General features: G+C 44.2%; 2 pseudogenes; one reads left to right on the top strand and one right to left on the bottom strand.

Moving 5' to 3' along the window:
- LOC122015725 overlaps window positions 1-7,049 on the bottom strand; it is a 16,379-nt pseudogene extending 9,330 nt beyond the window's left edge.
- On the top strand, window positions 6,930-19,394 carry LOC122014307 (annotated as a pseudogene).

Below are 19,394 nucleotides of genomic sequence, written 5' to 3'. Positions count from 1 at the left end.
TCGTTAAAAATCGAGAGCCGCGCCGACCGGCTATAAATATCCGCGCCGTCGAGCTCATACGATAAATATCAAGAGACGAGCCGGCGTCTATAAATAATCCGAGCGGACGCGCCGACGAGCCCCGTCGTTAAAAATCGAGAGCCGCGCCGACCGGCTATAAATATCCGTGCCGTCGAGCTCCGACGATAAATATCTAGAGACGAGCCGGCGTCTATAAATAATCCGAGCGGACGCGCCGACGAGCCCCGTCGTTAAAAATCGAGAGCCGCGCCGACCGGCTATAAATATCCGCGCCGTCGAGCTCCGACGATAAAGATCGGAAGACGAGCCGGCGTCTATAAACATCCGAGCGGGAAGCCAGGCGAAAATCCAGCAAAAACCCCTTTGAGGCGAGGCGTCAAGTAAAAGATGGTTAGTCAGAATTAAAAAATGCGAACAAGTGAACGAGCGCCATCAGTGGTGCCGAGCGGAAGAGTTTTAAAAAAAAAAAAACACTTAAAGTGGGGACGAGGGAAAAATTTCTCGCTAAAATAGGAAGGACCCGAAGATTGTCTGATATGCAAGCCAAAAAAGTCATTTACACAGATAATCGGGGCCGAACGGCGGGAATTCTAAAAGAAGTTAAACAGAAACGCTCCTCACACATCAAAATCAAAAAGAGCGTCGGGGATGGTGCCCATCACGCTCGCCAGATCCTCGTCGGGGATGGTCAGCTCGGCAGACAGGTGACCTTTGGTCTTCAGATAGCCCACCGCCGCCTTAATGGCCTCCTCGAACGTGAGGGATATCTTGTCGGTAAACTTCTCTCCGAAGTCTTCCGAGCGGAGGAACGCCTTCCTCACTTCGTCCGAGCGGGCCGACTCCCCCTCTTGATATTCCTTGAGCGCGGCATGGGCAGCGTCACTAGCGGCTTGTAGATCCTTCAAGTCCCCATCGAATCTTTGGAGATCAGCCGAGCGGCTCTCTTTTTCGGTGGCCAGCAGAGCGTCGAGATCCTTGATGCGTTGCTCCAGCCCTCGGATCTCCACCTTCATATGGTCCATATCGTTGATGGCCTGTCGCTTCCGAGTGGTCGCCGTCTGGATCTCCTTGTCTCGTTGTTTAATCATTGTTTCGAGCCGAACGACCTTGCTCGCCAGATCAGCAGTTCGTTTCCGCTCGGCTTCTAGTGATTTCTTGGCCTTCTCCAGAGCGGTCGTTGACTGCCTGGCATCCCCCGCCGTTTTTTGTTTCTTCAGTTCCTCCTCTAGCTCGGCCAACCGATCGCTAATGGCGATCTGCTCCACCCAGTTCTGCTAGCAAACACGAGCAGGTTAAAAACTTCAAATAAGAGAGAAAGGAAGGAGAGGGGCTATACCCCGGTAGCCGATTGAAGGTTGCTGTCGCCGAGCTGCCCGGGAGTCAACTTGGCTATACGACTCCGAGCATCTATCCAAGCTTGCGCGAGAGGACCCGTCAGAGTGATCATCTGCTCAGGAAACACCGGCCGATCGGCGGCAGCCATGTACGCCTCTGAAGGGAGGCGCAGAACGGTTTTAAGTAGATTCTGGCCGCTCGGCCCGCTCTGAGATGGCCCGCCAGCAGAAGAGGTGGGTAGCTCGCCTAAACGCTTGAGACGTCGTCGAGTCCTCGAAGGGCCGGATGGCGGCACTTCCAAGCTGGCCCTCGGAGAATCCTGAGGGGTAGGGGTACTCTCGACGGAAACTGTTCCGGACAGCACCGGCGCATCTACGCCCTGCTCAGGTTGTGGCTCATCAAGCGTAGAGGCAGGTGCGGATTCCGGTCGCCGGTGTTTCCGAGTGCGCAGCGGCACATCATCGGCCGAACGGCCCTCCACTTCAGCTTCAACCGCAGGTTCTGTATTGCCCGTGGCCTCATCAGGAGGGGCGGGGGCGTCCGGGGCTTCTGGGACCGTTGACGTCCCCTCACCTTCTTCGCCAGCCGGATCAGCCGGAGCAAGACCCCGTTCGGCGGCCTCCTTGCTCGTCACCGCCTCAATCCGAGCGACCTTCAGTTTGAGCTTCTCGGTGGCTCTGGCCTTCCACATGACCTCAGCTGCAGAAGCAGAGAATAAATCAGTTAGAACAAAATAAAAGGGGAGATAGGGAAGCTTACTCATGCTACAAGGCAGATCGGCTGGTGTAGAAGACAAGCCGAATATATGCATTACTCCTGGGAGAAGCATCTTGTCAATGTGATAGCGCTGACCGACTAGCTGTTCGGCTGCGTGGAGATAGTCTGCGTCACCTCTAAACTTGCCGAGCTCCGGTTGCGCAGGCATAGCCGTCTGCCACTTGGTGCGGAAAGTGGGCCGCTCGGGAAAGCGTATATAGAAAAAATGCTCCTTCTAGTGTTTGTTGGAGCTTGGCATATTATCGAAAAGGACGAAGCCTATCCTAGATTGGAAAACAAAGGTGCCCCACTCGGCTTGCTTGGGATAGTAGAAGTAGTGGAAGATTTTTGGGGTTAAGGGAATGCCGTTCAGTTTGAACAAAACTACCACTCCGCTCAGCAATCTAATAGAATTGGGAACTACTTGGCCGAGCGGAATGCGGAAATAGTTGCAAACTTCTAAGAAAAATTTGTGAGGAGGAAAACGTAGTCCGGCCAGGAATTGATCACGGAAGAAGACAACAGTGCCGGACGGAGGATCATTAGGCCGATCGGAAGGCGTGGCTAACACTATTTCGTGGTCGGTCGGTAGGTCATATGCTCGAGTAAGGCGCATGGCGTCTTCCTCGTCGAACCGACTTTCCATGTTCGAGTACCAAAGACCCGGAACACCGCCGGTTGACTGCGAGGTACTGGTCATGATCGAAAGGCCAGAATGCGGGATAGAAGAAAATGGTTCAAGCGATGGAAGAAAACCGACTGACAAGGATGATTAACAGAAAGAGGAATGCGTCTGGAGCGAGAAAAAGGATCTTACAAACGAGGGAGATGATCGGAAGTTGCCGTGTGATAGTCGGAAAGTCTGAGCACGAAGCCGCCGGCGAAGGGAGGAGTGACAGGAATCTGGAAACGAAGAGGACGAAGTGCGGCGGAAACGGAGTCAAGGGTCTTATATCGCCGCCCGGAAACGATCTCCACCTTCCGATCCAGGTCGTCGATATCGAGGTTGTCATCGGATCGTCCGTTTCAAACGGCGGCTGTCCCATCGGAAGTGACGCAACCGCCATACTCTGACAAATGCACGGTCGCCACGTGTCAGCCGGTTACTAGCCGCATTTAATGAGCTCCTCTTACCGTGCGCAGAGCACGTGATGGGTAGTGTGGGAGAACAATGGACATCGATTCCAAGAAAGTACAAGGCATGGACAGAGTATCGCCGAACGGAAAGATATCGCCGCTCGGCTGAGCATCCTTATGCATGGCCGAGCGGCCTAAGGCAATGATCATTGTTCGACAGATCGGCGGTCCAGTCAGTCGGACTTTGCCTCCTTCGACTAGACTCGAGAGGAAGGCAAGTGATCCGGCGGTAAAAATCCGGAACCCCATACGGAGTCAACGCTGAGGGGAGGTCAAAGGGTCTAGTGGTTCGCCAGAAAAGGGCAAGCCGACCGGACTCAGAAGAAAGGGAAATCTGATAGTAAAAGGCACCCTGGTAGGGACCAGGGTTCCGACGCTCAAATAAAACAGTGCGTAATGACCGAGCGGAAGGAGGTGCCGCCCGGACGGCGCAAAGAATCAAGTCGTCCGGACGACGTTCATCGCCCGCTCGGCGGGCCGGGCACCCCCGTCAGACGGTGGGTAAAAGACGAGGACGTCTGCTGACAGCCGTCAAGTCGTATGGCTATGCCATACTTCTAGTCTGACAACGGGTGGTCCTGCCGTCCCATCAAAGGACATGCTCGACGGTGGCAGCATGGTGTCAGGTAAGCTCTCTGACAAGTGCATACCGTGGTATGGGTTGCTGACACGTACGCACCTCGGTAGGCGTGCATCAGTTCCTTCTCCATCCTATATAAAGAGGCTATTACTTCGCCGAAGGTACGCATAATACAAATTTGGCAGCCACTTTCTCCACCACTTACCTAACTTGAGCGTCGGAGGGTCGTCGCCGGGAACCCTTCCCGGCTAGACTTTTGTGCAGGATCGCCGGAGCTTCGTTCAACCAGCCGGAAGTTCACTCCAACGATTGGGAGCGTGCCACGTGCCCAGTGTCCCTTGGTTCAGCGATTCGGACAGGATCATCCACTAAAACTCCTCTGGTAACTATACACCAAAGACTCACTAGGCGAGCTGCATTATCAATTGTTTTAGTCTCAAAATTTGACAAAATAGATAATATTTATATATACATCAATTTATTACCAGTTCACAAGAATTTCTTTAAGCAAATTAAGATGGAGTTCATAGGTTGGGTACTGAGATGAGTGTTGAGCTCCCATATACACAATATATATCTGCAGAATGCCATTCATGTATGGTAATATTAATTGTAATAACACAGATTAAAGACCACTTTTCGAAATGCAAATTTACAAACTTCGGAATTACCTTTCTTTCTTCATTTGAAGATGCTGACGAAAATAGAAGAATAAAGGATATGAAAAATGCAAGAGATACTAGATGTGATAGTAGAGAAGTCATTACTCTTCTTATCCTATGAGTTTTTGTAAATGTCTACTAAGATACATGGAATTTTATAATGGATGCCAACTAATGGAGAGTTTAGGATCAATGGACAACATGGATTATACACTGTCAGTTGTCGCGGTGTCATTGCTAGAATAGAAATGATTATTGGTAAAATTTTAGTGGCTAAAATAAATTTTACAGGTAATTTACTCAACAAATATAATTTTAACCAATGAAATATTTAAAAATATCAATAAAATTAATTTTAATTGATAATTAAAATTATTCATAATCAAAATAATTTTTGGCTGATATTTTTAATTTTTTATCCTGAAAGGGAATTTTGCAGATATAAAAGTTTAACTAGTAATTATATTAAATTTGATTGATAATCATATAAAGCTTTGGCTAATAAAATATTTTAAAATATCTGTAAAAAAATTTTGTTCAGTAAATATAATTATTTATCATTATAATTATATTAAGATAACTTTTAAATATTAAGATTTTTTATTCATGATTTTTTTTATAAATATATTAATGTTTATTAATGAAACAAAAGATATGTACCTAGGAGGCCTAGAACACTACTAACTCTTTTTCTTCAAATTAATTTCTATGATAAATTTTTCTCTTATAAACATGGACGGATCTATTAAAAGGCTATACTGAGATATGATCCAACCCATTTTTTATTATTATTATTTATATATATATATATATATATATATATATATATATATATATATATATATATATATATATATATATATATATATATATATATATATATATATATATATTTTAGAATTTGGCGATGAAAGACATTACTACGAGAAAGAAACAAAAATATGATCCAAGAAAGATACAAATATAGTTTTATTTTTAATTAATTAAATATTTATTTAATTAGCTTTTTTTTTAAAAAATTATAATTATAAATATAGACCATTCCGATTGAAATTGTTATCCTTTATATTTGTTATTTCCTTAGCTACTGGCCAGCTCCAACCATCGACGGCGACCATTTCTATTTGACTTTGAAATCAAGCTCCAATTCACGTCTAATTTTGACTACATCACTCGCCTTGCTCCTCTACTTGTGCTCCTTTGGCGATATCGCCTCTCTCCTCCACCTCACTTACTCATCCTCATGCGCTTTCTTTGTTATCGCTAGTGGCCATGACCACTCTCTTCATGACTGAGCCCTCGCCCTCGACGGTGTAGTCGTCGACATGGACGTCCTCGACCGCAGCTACCACGATCGGATCGACACGTCCTTCATGTCAGCTAATCCTGTCCGAAAGTCGAAGAGACGGAAGCTCGGGATGTGGCGCTCACGCTGACCTCCTATGGATTTCATGCGGACCTACAATATAGACTACGTCTGTGCCGAGCCAGGAAAGGGATCCCCAGCGATAGCCCTCCGACGCTTAAATCTGTCCCCGACGACGAAAAAGCAAAGAGCGGAGCAACAAGAAAAGTGTAGCGCTACAGTAAAATATCGAATGCCTCCACCGATACTTGGACCCCCTTTATATAGAGCTCCAATAGCGTATGTGCACGCTTCCCAAGGAGGGAACGCATCCCCAAATTTTTCCTGAAAAGACTCGTCAGTAAAGTGTCTCTGACACAGTACCTTAACAGACCGAACATATCTCTGAAGTGACAGTGGAAACTTCCGCCATACTATCCTTTATCTGATCATGTCACATGTCAGCGGCACTAGCTTCTAAAAGGATGTCAAAAGATAACATGTTGTGTCTGTTGCTTGGCCGAGCGGATATTCCGCTCGGCCGAAATTCCGTCGTCCGCGTGTTGTCGGTTGCTAGGCCGAGCGGGATAGCTCTCGGTCGGAATTCCACTGTCCGCATGTTCTGTTGCTGGGCCGAGCGGGATAGCCACTCGACCGAAAGTCCACTGTCCGCGTGCTCTATTGCTGGGCCGAGCGGGATAGCCGCTCGTTCGAAAGTCCACTATTCGCGTGCCCGGTTGCTGGGCCGAGCAGGTTAGCCGCTCGACCTGAAGTCCACTGTCGCATGCTCGGCTGATGTCGAGTCTACTACTAGGTCGAGCGGAATAGCTGCTCTGCCCGATTTCTGCATACTGCTCCCTTGAGCGTCGATTGCTTGAATGCTCCCCGTGTCGAGGGCACGGTGGATCAGATCTTTCTCCCCGGTCGGGGCATGCTTCGCCAGACTGGCTGATGCCCTATATGCATTGACCGCCTTGACTTTGATCTCCTGGGGGCGGATCTTCTGGACCAGGAATTCCTGGTCCACCCCTGGACCACATAGCAAGTATAAAACTCTCCCACGTGCAAGGCACATGCACGCGCCAACACTAGAAAAGCCCTAGCCTCTTCCAGCGTCGCCTCCCTCCCTCCCTCCAGCACCGCTTCCCTCCCGTGCCTCCCTCGTCGCCTGCGGCCTCCCTCCAGCGCCGACCTCCAGCAAGTATAGCGCCATCTCCAGCGTCGACCTCCAGCGTCGCCTCCGCACAAAAGCACTAGCCTCTCGACATCCAGCGTCGCCTCCCTCTAGCGCTGCCTCCATCCAACATCGCCTCCATCCAGCACTCTAGCCTCTCGAACTCTCCTCCCTCCAGCTACCTCCACCGTCGCTTGTGAAGATCTATGAGACTCGACCTATCAAGAACAACATGTACGGCCTGGGATTTGACTACAGCTTTGGGTTGTGGTTCATGGCACGGTGGCTTAAGCCAGATCTGATGATAGAAAGTGGTGCTTTCAAGGGCCACTCTACTTGGGTTCTGCGGCAGGCAATGCCAGAGACGTGGATAATATCACTATCGCCTCGCCACCCAGAGAAGTATCTGAAAAGGGACCAGCATATGTTGATAAGAATTGCACTTACTTTGCCGGAAAAGAGTTTGTGGACTTTGGCAGTGTTGACTGGGGGAGCGTTTTGATGAAGCGTGGGATTTCTGACCTGAGTCAGGTTCTTGTGTTCTTTGATGATCACCAGAATGAATTGAAAAGGTATAGGAATTTCTCTCTGATTCTCAAACTTAAAAAAGTATGATACAGTCTTTGATATTCAATAACACGATTTATTTTAGGCTATACATTTTTATATTATGGGATATTTGTTCTTTTTGTTTTCTGGTGCTTCAAAGGATTCTTGTGTGCCATTAATTTAATTAGCCCTGACAAGCATTGATAAATAGCTACTGATGTTTCTGATTGGAATTTGATGAAATTTTCTGACAATCTCCGTGTATTTCTTTGGCTAGTTTGTTAGCATCTAGTTGTTCATTTTCATAATTTCTTGGACAGATTAAAACAAGCTCTAAATGCTGGTTTCCAACATCTTATTTTTGAGGATAACTACGATACTGGATCTGGAGATCATTATTCCTTAAGACATATATGCGGCCAGCCAATACTATATTAGAGGTAAGTCTCGTAGATCCTGCATTCTCTGTAGATGGTCAAAGCTACTTTTGCATCCTTAATCTAGCATAGATGAGTATGCTCTTTCTTGGAATCTTTTCAAGCAACTAATTTCTTTCGTGTCTTTGTTGGAATCTTATCTAATAACAATTTTCTTTAGTTACTTTTTTTTAGAGAATTCAAGCTCTTTCTCTGAATTTTAATTGTGCAAATAGTTTTTCTCCTTCCAATGATCATAACATACAAAGTGATCAGTGATAAAAGTCGAACCGTGTTGTCTTTTGCTGTACTATACTAATATCAATCAGAAGGATCAAATGTTTGAGTGGTCAATGCTCCTCTTTTGCAGGCTGAGATGAAAAAGATGAGAATGGAATTTTAAGGCTGGGTTTGTTAATCCATGTTTTTTTGCTTATGCTCGATTGCTAAATCATAAATCTGAATTGTTGTCAATTGCAATTATTCTCTTTTGTGAAATTTTGATGCCGTCCAATAGCTCATTATGTCATCTGTGATGTGACTATTGTGTTGCAGTTTGTTCATTTTTGCATCAAAGTTTAAATACCTCACATCTTGTCTTCATCGATTATCTCCATGTAAAAAGGTATAAGCATTGAAGATAATCCACTTTGTTTAATTTAGGAGGTGGACATAGCTGCTTCATCGAGAGTGATGAAGCAAGGATCAGCATGAAAAGGAAAAGGTTCTGGGAGATAGCTGTGGACAGAGATGAACTTTGTGGAAATGGTGAAGAATGGTGGGGTGCGCAAGGCTATATGCGAGACGCTTTCAACCATAGCAACAAGGCAATCTCCTATGAAGAACATTTTCAAAACAGCAGGTTTGTGGATTCGGTATTGGATGTTTACTGGGAACTCCCTCCTGTTGCTGGTCCTTCACTTACTCACCAAACAAGGTGCGGCCCTGCCCGTGCCTCTGATCCAATTATCGAAGATGGAAGATTTGGCTTGTTCCAAAGGCTTGGCTAGCAAAACTTGAAACGTCAGTTTTTAATGGATATACACAAATGGTGTATGTTCAAGTGTCTGCCTCAGCCTCTTAAATCACATGCAGAGCTTTTAGAATCGCTTTCCTTTTGTGTTCTGCACAAGGAAATTGAACTAGTTTGTTCTGTTGTTGTCACGCCCCGAAGGAGTCTCTGTCCGAAGAAATTTCGGCAGCATCTCCCCTGTACGGCGGACAATATGAAACTTTCTACATATCACATATACATCAGCCACAGGCGGCTGGAATGATAACAAAAAAATAAAGACAAACACCACGCAGTTAATAAAGATATCCATAACAATAGGACTCTGACTCAAAATCCACCCTACTCCACTACACTCGTAAAGCTCAAATCCAACGAACTCACCTCTTCTGCCGTCCAGGCAGGCATATAGTAGAATAAAAACCAAACCATCCAAAAGTCCATTAAACGGTAACAATCCGTACAATATCCATAAATAAAATCCAAAACAAAACTAAAACATAGTCTGATGGAAGAAAAACCAAAATAAAGCAAATAACAACCTAGTAGAGAACTAGCTCTACGTGCAGATGGGGGGCCAGCGACTGGAACTGCTCCGGACAGCCTCAACCTGAAAATATCAACAATGGAGGCGGGGTGAGTCCAACACTCAGCAGGTACAACTGATATGCATAATAAAACAAATAACAGACAACACTAATCATACGTACAGAATATGAGGAGGATAAATGCAACTGAAATGAAATCAGAAGATAACTGTACTGACCGGATCAAAGTATAAAGGTAACAGGTCGTCAGACCGAGTGAGTCATAATCCTGTATGCATGTCAATCAATGCATCCAAACAAATGCAGCATATAAGTGCAGCAATCACAAGCAAATAAAAATGCAATAAATGCATATGTCAACCCCATACTCTGAAATCAATGCTCCTGTGCAATGACAGAGTAAACGGGATGCTGTCGGAGTACTCCTGTCCTGTGACCCCAAATCATAAATGGGGGAGCTCAATCCCGATGACGGGGAGGATATCTCTGCCGGCTACCACGCTGAGTCTCCTGACCAACGGAGCCAAACAAAGTCCACCATCTGCCGGCTACCACGCTGCTACCCTAAATGCCAACGGAGCCAAACAGAGCGGAACTGACTGCCGGCTACCACGCTGAGTCGCCTGACCAACGGAGCCAAACAGCAGAACCGCCACACACCAGCCAGATATACAAATCCATGGGTGATGTGTGCAGTACATGTAACTGGCGATGAGCTCAACCAAAGTAGAGCCGATAATCGCACAGCATGCAATCATGATGCATGATACTGAACATGGCAATCTCATGAATAACATGGCATGATCCATATAAATAGATACAAAGTGTGTACCACAAGAAGACGTATCAAATAGAAGGCACACAAATCGAAGAGGGTATCAAATAAACCCTAGATCCAGAATATAACAGAGCATGTGGTTAGGTCACTACCTAAGGCATATGTGATCAGGTAGATAATATGTAGTGCAGAATAAATAAACAAACAACATGTACTAATCATGTAGTGACCAACCGAAATAAACAGGTAACACAATTACTGTTATATGTTAAACATATTATCATGCATATCAAAAGACATAAGTCAAAGTACCCGCCTCCGAAAATAGAAAGGTCCAATTCCGACTCCGAGATACTTGTCTCGCGTCAAAGTCCTGTGTCACAAATAGAAATATATTTTATTTAGCTACAACTCTTCCAAATAGCTAAATAAAATCTCTAATCCTAAATTAGGGCAAAACCCTAATTATATGACCATCATTCTTCCCACAAGAATTAATCTCCACATGATCATCTAACTACAATACGTATCCGAATTCCTAATCACATTAAGAAATTCCAAATTAATACACCTTACCTCAAAATCACAGTTGTGATCACTGGTCCACTGCCAAAAGGAGTGGCTGCTGAACCAAAGAGCAGCCCACAACACCCAAATTTCCAGATCCACCAAAGCAGCACAACCTAAGGAACACAATGACCGATCATCATGCAAAGAAGAAGAGTAGTGATCAATGGCACAACCTACCCTTCTTGTGATCCAGATGGTGGTGTCCAACAGCTATGTCTCACTCAGTGTCGGTAATCGACTGACATCGCTGTGCTAACTTCGACCGGGAAGAAGGCTCGGCCTAGGGCAGAGGAACCGTGGCGATCAGTACATAGTGGCACGGCCTCAAGTGGCGGTTGTGCAGAGGTGCGGCGTCGGGCATCTGGCAGCCGGCAGTGGCACCGGCGCTAGGGTAGAGAAGGAGCGGCTCTGCTCAACGACCAAAGGAAGGCCTCGTGCGTCGCCGGCGCTGTCAGGTGGAAAAAAAAACGCGGCCGAGACACAACGGCTAGGGCATAACGGCGGCAAATCGGAAAAGGGACCGAGATCTGGTGGCCGGCGGAGACGAATCGGCCAAGAAGATCACGGCGTCGGCACTGTCGTGCGGCTGGCGATCGTCGGCTGTAGCGAGGAGCACAGGGATTCGCATGAGGGAGAAGAGGAAGAAATGAAAAGAGAGGAATCGGAAGAAGAAGTAAAAGAAGGAGAGGGGAACCACTCGGCGCCGTTTAGGGCACGGGAGAAGGCAGTGTCGGGCACGCACGGGAGAGAAAAAGAAACGGAGAGGAAAAGGAAAAATAAAGGAAAAAGAAAAAGGAAATATAAAATAAACATTTCCTCGCTTAAATGGGTCGCCTAAACAGGCTTTTCCCCGGGCCCCGTTTTCATCCCCGTTAACTCGTCCATACGAGCTCCGAAAAATTCCCGAAAAATTTCCAAAAATTTCGGAAAATTCCCTTATTAATATTCGTCTATTTCCGGTATTTTACATTCTCTCCCACTAATAAAAATTTGGTCCCCAAATTTCAATATCTACCATCAGCAAGTACTAATAACTGGTAACGATTATAAATGCTGAACGGTGAATTAAATCACACACCTCAAGTGAAAAGATGGGGATATCGAGCTCGGATCGTATCCTCGAGCTCCCAAGTAACCTCCTCGTCCGAATGATGCTGCCATCCGACTTTAACCAGCCGGATAGTCTTGTTCCGCAACTGACGTTCCTTCCGGTCTAGAATCCATACCGGAACCTCCTCATAGGTGACGACAGGCTGAAAGGAGAACTGAGATTATCTATCAACACATGTATCAGATCGGGTACGTATCTCTTCAGCGTAGATACGTGGAATACGGCGTGAACGTCTGCCAAGAACGGCAATAGTGCCAACCGATAAGCTACTGCTCCAATCCTTTCCAAGATCTGGAAAGGTATAATGTATCGCGGAGCTAGCTTACCTCTGAGGTCAATCTCTTCACCCCTTTCATGGGTGAAACTCGCAGAAATACCTAGTCGCAAATGGAGAACTCTAAAGGTCTCTGTCTCTGGTCAGCATAACACTTCTGGCAGTCTTATGCCTCTGACATCCTCTGTCTGATAATATAGACCAACTCTGCCTCACGCTGACCTCTATGAGGTCCCAACAACTGGGCCTCAGGGATTCTCGTCCTGATCGACAACTGAGCAACTATGGTAACAAGAATACCCTGCTCTGTCTGTCCCTGCTCCTCAAGGTCTAACTCAGAGAAATCCTGAATCAAATCTGTGACCACAACTCGGTGGCAAACTAAAGTCCCTCTAGACTTCTGGCTAAGTGCATCGACAACCACATTAGCTTTTCCCCGGTGATAGCTAATGGTACAAATCATAATCTTTCAGAAACTCCAACCATCTCTTCTGTCGGAGATTAAGTTCCTTCTAAGTGAACAGATATTTGAGTCTCCGATGGTCAGTGAAAATCTCAATGTAATATCATACAGGTACTGCCGCCAAATCTTCAGGGCAAAAATAACAGCGTGAACTGAGTATTTTCTTCTCAGGCTCCCTCAACTATCGAGAAGCATATAAGAATACTCTACCGTGCTGCACCAGAACAACACTCATACCCTGTAGAGACGCGTCGGTGTAGAGGACAAATTCGTCCTCTTCCGAAGGTAAAAACCAAAAATCAAAGCCGACACTAGTCTCCGCTTCAGCTACTAGAAGCTGGTCTTGCAATCCTCAGTCCAAGTAAACTTCACGTCTTTCATGGTCACGCGTGAAAGTAGCATAGCTATGCGGAGAAACCCTCGACGAAAGGTCTGTAATATCCTGCGAGTCACAAAAGACTGCGGATCTCCTACACTGATTTCGGCTGCTCCCAACCGTAACAACCTCTATCTCCTGTGGAACCACGGTACACTCCTACTGGTGACCGTGTGTCCCAAACATCATAACAAAAGACAATCCAAATCAACACTACTGACAATCACATATAGATGTTCTCATCGAAACATCTCTAGATCTATGCAAAGGTAGTGTACGTGACTCACCTCGGATCCGTAATAGATCACAACATCGTCCACAAAGATAATGGACACCTATCCAAACATCCTCGACATACTAGGATCATCGAGTCCCTGAAAACATCTAAGGCACTGTAAGCCTATATGGAAAAAACCAATACACATAATGTCCGTATCACAGACATTCCTATCCATAAAATCTCCAATAATAAATCGAAAAATCTGATCATCAATAACATAAATCACCAAAGAATAAATCCTCCAGGGTGAGAGCAACGCTCCATCACAGGAAACACCACATATGTGGGAGCAACGCTCTACCACAAATAATCTGAAATAGATATCTGCAATAAATATAGGAGCTATGCTCCACTACTAGCAATCCGTAATATGTGGGAGCAAAGCTCCACCACAAAACAATACATAAGTGTCCCAAGGCACCTAACTATCCAGCTAGAGACTGTACAAGATCTCTCTACCACAAATCACTGTGGTTAACCTAGGCTATAACAACCTAGTAAACTAATCAAATCCATCATCAACTCTATCAGCATCCTAGTGGGTCATCCACTGATAGGAAAATTAGTTGATGGGTAAATCCAACAACTGACATAATGCAGTCACTCCACATTCTGCATTCAGCATAAGTAAAATCATCATGCTGCTACCAATATATACCTGGCACACGTACTCACACAACATATGTATGATCGACATATTCCTCCAATTAATATACACCAAACATACTCACAACATAGGTATAAATCATCTTGATACCTCCAACAATGCATACCGAACCCATGTACAAAATCAACATAGGTAAAATCAACAATACACCTCGAACAACACTCATATGACATATATACACCTATGTCAAGAGTATAACCAACATATACTTCCTATAAAGCATACTAAATCCAGGTGCGCTCACAAATCAAACATAATCAAAAAGATACCTCAAATACCACACCAATACATATGTACATTTCATAACTCAGATTAAATCGATAAAATACCTCCATCAAAACACCACCGATGTACTTATACTACAACTCGGATTTAATCGACAAGATATCTTCAATAATACATTCAAATAGATACACCGAACTACATATCTATGATCCACAAGAAACCTTCAACCATATCAGAACATAGATACATATACTACTTGCAAATGGACAGTCCACCCAGGACTCCTTCAACACATAACAATCATCATATACGTGCAATATAGACATGCAAAATCAGCATACCAGCTCAATCAAAGAGACCAACCTTATGCTACCAACACTCATGGGTTACGGGTATATCTAAACAAAATTCATACATATGTATCAAGCATGAATACATCAATCAAAAGCAACTCAAAATGGAGCAGCCTAATCATCCAGTAACAACCCTGCTCTAAGTTCAAAGGAACTAGTATCGGACAAGAAAAATATACACAGCCGTGGTATAACATTGCAAGTCAATGTCATACCCTACCAAGACTATATCAAATGGGAAGAATTTTATCATCACAAATCCAAATGTACTCTCCCAGTATACACTAGTAACGAGTGTATCCCATAAGTGTTAAGCAATTAGCTCTACACTTCCTTACATCAGCGAGGTCATATATCCCAATGCACCCTCCAAGTTATCCCACCAGATATATACAGTCCATGATCAAAGTTTTCATGGAATAGAATACATCGATCCTCTATAACCTATCCAAGCCGACAATGATATACGGCTGAATCCGTCCTTTCCACGTCAGTACAAAGCATGTACTCAAATGTGCTCTAGATACATAACTAAGCACAAACAACCTAAAGGTTCAAACCTCTAAGAATAGAGTATGACAATCCTCTACTGATCAACCAACAAAACTAAATCATTCATCTACTAACTAATCAAGAATACCTTAATCCTCCACAAGCAACTAAGGTATATCAAACCACGATCAAATGGTATACTACATTATCAAATAACTAAATCAGTTCATGGGTCAATTCAACACTAATACATCATCTCAAACTAGAGAATGTCAATCCACATAATATCATATGAATAAATGTGTACGACCCAAAAGAAAAAGCTAGAATTCAATATCATCAAGACACCCTCATTTCATTTTTTTTTTTTTTATCCTCAAAAATATCAGCCCACTAATATCAGATGAATAAGTCTCTACTCTCCATGAGGGTAAGTTAGCATTCAAAACATCAAATCATTATTTATCCACATAGTTTAATATCAGATGAAACAAATATCAATTTTATCATCCTGTTAACTAACCACAATTAACCAGATTTATTAAAATCAAAAATCTCATAGGCACATAAACTCTCTAGCTTCCAATTTATAATCTGATCACCAATTATTAACATCAACCTGTGAACACCATACAGGATACTCACTATATCACCATCAATGACAACCCAAATAAAAGATCATCAAAATAGTTATCCACTAAAAGATCATCAACAACCACATAACATTTACTCTCTTAAATCATTAGAAATCAACACATCAAAATATCTGATCTCACAATATCCCTCAACCTCAAACCATTCTCAACAATGATCAAACATGGTAACTCCCCAATAAACAATTTCATCGTATCGGGTACCCTAATATCCAAAAGATATGAGTATAAAAACTCAACTGACTAAGTCAACAGGAATAGGTATCATCCATTAGCCAGCTAACAATAGCAGAGGCTGGTATGTGCCTCAATTTCCTAACCATCTAGTAGTAACAAAAGCTAAAACTACTAGTGGTAAGATATATAAAATCACCAGAGACTATAATCCTTGATCTCTATTAGGGTCGAGCAAGATCAATGGCTAACCCATCACATGTAATATGGCTACAACATCCAGACAGGTAATAAAGATAAAGTGCTAATACATGTCATAACTATCAAATTAAACATCATACCTATATGCCGTCTGGAGATGTTCCATCGCTGACCAATCCCCGAATTCTGACAAAACAAAAACACCGGAAATCCATATAAATCCAAAACGGAAGTCCATAACATAATCGAAACGGACAAATCCGTGCAACCGAAAATAACTGCCCAGACTAATCTGTCTCACAACTAGGGCTAGTATAAAAATGTCCAAAATACCAAACGCAGGTATCACACCCTGCTCTGATACCAATTGGTATCGGATAAATCCCAAAATCCAACACACGGAAATCAAATAAATATCGCCAAACTTTGGCGATACCCAATAAACCGATATCGATTATTCAAAGTATCCATAATACGAAAACAAAGATCGTAAAACTGAACACAGCAAGTATCGTATACCGCTCGATACCACTAAATTGTCACGCCCAAGGAGTCTCTGCCAGAAAGCAACATCTCCCTATACGATGGACAATATGAAACTTTCTACATATCACATATACATCAGCCACAAGCGGCTAAATGATAACAAAAAATAAAGACAAACACCACGCAGTTTAATAAAGATATCCATAACAATAGGACTCGACTCAAAATCCACCCTACTCCACTACACTCGAAGCTCAAATCCAACGAACTCACCTCTTCTCCCGTCCAGGCATATAGTAGAATAAAACCAAACCATCCAAAAGTCCATCAAACGGTAACAATCCGTACAATATCCATAAATAAAATCCAAAACAAAACTAAAACATAGTCCGATGGAAGAAAAACCAAAATAAAGCAAATAACAACCTAGTAGAGAACTAGCTCTACGTGCAGATGGGGGGTCTGACAGCATTAACCTCAAAATATCAACAATGGAGGCGGGTGAGTCCAACACTCAGCGGTACAACCGATATGCATAATAAAACAAATAACATACAACACTAATCATACGTACTCCTGAATATGAGGAGGATAAATGCAACTGAAATGAAATCAAGAGATAACACTGACCGGATCAAAGTATAAAGGTAACAGTCGTCGGATCGAGTGAGTCATAATCATGCATGTCAATCAATGCATCCAAACAAATGCAGCATATAAGTGCAGAATCACAAGCAAATAAAATGCAATAAATGCATATGAACCCATACTCAAATCAATGCTCCTGTGCAATGACAGAGTAAACGGGATGCTGTCGGACTCCTGTCCCGTGACCCCAAATCATAAATGGGGAGCTCAATGCTCTCATCTCCCAGACACGATGACGGGAGGATATCTCTCGGCTACCACCGAGTCTCCGACCAACGGAGCCAAACAAAGTCCACCATCTGCCGGCCACCCTGCTACCCTAAATGCCAACGGAGCTAAACAGAGCGGAACTGACTACCGACTACCTCACCAGACCAACGGAGCAAACAGCAGAACCGCCACACACCAGCCAGATATACAAATCCATGGGTGATGTGTGCAGTACATGTAACTGGCGATGAGCTCAACCAAAGTAGAGCCGACAATCGCACAGCATGCAATCATGATGCATGATACTGAACATGGCAATCTCATGAATAACATGGCATGATCCATATAAATAGATACAAAGTGTGTACCACAAGAAGACGTATCAAATAGAAGGCACACAAATCGAAGAGGGTATCAAATAAACCCTAGATCCAGAATATAACAGAGCATGTGGTTAGGTCACTACCTAAGGCATATGTGATCAGGTAGATAATATGTAGTGCAGAATAAATAAACAAACAACATGTACTAATCATGCAGTGACCAACCGAAATAAACAGGTAACACAATTACTGTTATATGTTAAACATATTATCATGCATATCAAAGACATAAGTCAAAGTACCCGCCTCCGAAAATAGAAAGGTCCAATTCCGACTCCGAGATACTTGTCTCGCGTCAAAGTCCTGTGTCACAAATAGAAATATATTTTATTTAGCTACAACTCTTCCAAATAGCTAAATAAAATCTCTAATCCTAAATTAGGGCAAAACCCTAATCATATGACCATCATTCTTCCCACAAGAATTAATCTCCACATGATCATCTAACTACAATACGTATCCGAATTCCTAATCACATTAAGAAATTCCAAATTATTACACCTTACCTCAAAATCACAGTCGTGATCACTGGTCCACTGCCAAAAGGAGTGGCTGCTGAACCAAAGAGCAGCCCACAACACCCAAATTTCAGATCCACCAAAGCTGCACAACCTAAGGAACACAATGACCGATCATTATGCAAAGAAGAAGAGTAGTGATCAATGGCACAACCTACCCTTCTTGTGATCCGGATGGTGGTGTCCAACAGCTATGTCTCACTCAGTGTCGGTAATCGACTGACATCGCTGTGCTAGCTTCGAGCGGGAAGAAGGCTCGGCCTAGGGCAGAGGAACCGTGGCGATCAGTACACAGTGGCACGACCTCAAGTGGCGACTGTGCAGAGGTGCGGCGTCGGGCATCTGGCAGCCGGCGGTGGCACCGGCGCTAGGGTAGAGAAGGAGCGCCTCTGGTCAACGACCAAAGGAAGGGCTCGTGCGTCGCCGGCGCTGTCAGGTGGAAAAAAAAACGCGGCCGAGACACAACGGCTAGGGCATAACGGCTGCAAATCGGAAAAAGGGACCGAGATCTGGTGGCCGGCGGAGACGAATCGGCCAAGAAGATCACGGCGTCGGCACTGTCGTGCGGCTGGCGATCGTCGGCTGTAGCGAGGAGCACAGGGATTCGCATGAGGGAGAAGAGGAAGAAATGAAAAGAGAGGAATCGGAAGAAGAAGTAAAAGAAGGAGAGGGGAACCACTCGGCGCCGTTTAGGGCACGGGAGAAGGCAGTGTCGGCACGCACGGGAGAGAAAAAGAAACGGAGAGGAAAAGGAAAAATAAAGGAAAAAGAAAAAGGAAATATAAAATAAACATTTCCTCGCTTAAATGGGTCGCCTAAACAGGCTTTTCCCCGGGCCCCGTTTTCATCCCCGTTAACTCGTCCATACGAGCTCCGAAAAATTCCCGAAAAATTTCCAAAAATTCCGGAAAATTCCCTTATTAATATTCGCCTATTTCCGGTATTTTACAGTTGTTTTTCATATTTCCTTCACGTTTCTTGACTGTTCTTTGTACAT

This window comes from Zingiber officinale, chromosome 8B (genome assembly GCF_018446385.1).
Source record: "Zingiber officinale cultivar Zhangliang chromosome 8B, Zo_v1.1, whole genome shotgun sequence".
NCBI lineage: Eukaryota > Viridiplantae > Streptophyta > Magnoliopsida > Zingiberales > Zingiberaceae > Zingiber > Zingiber officinale.
This window is presented reverse-complemented; position numbering and strand designations above follow the sequence as displayed.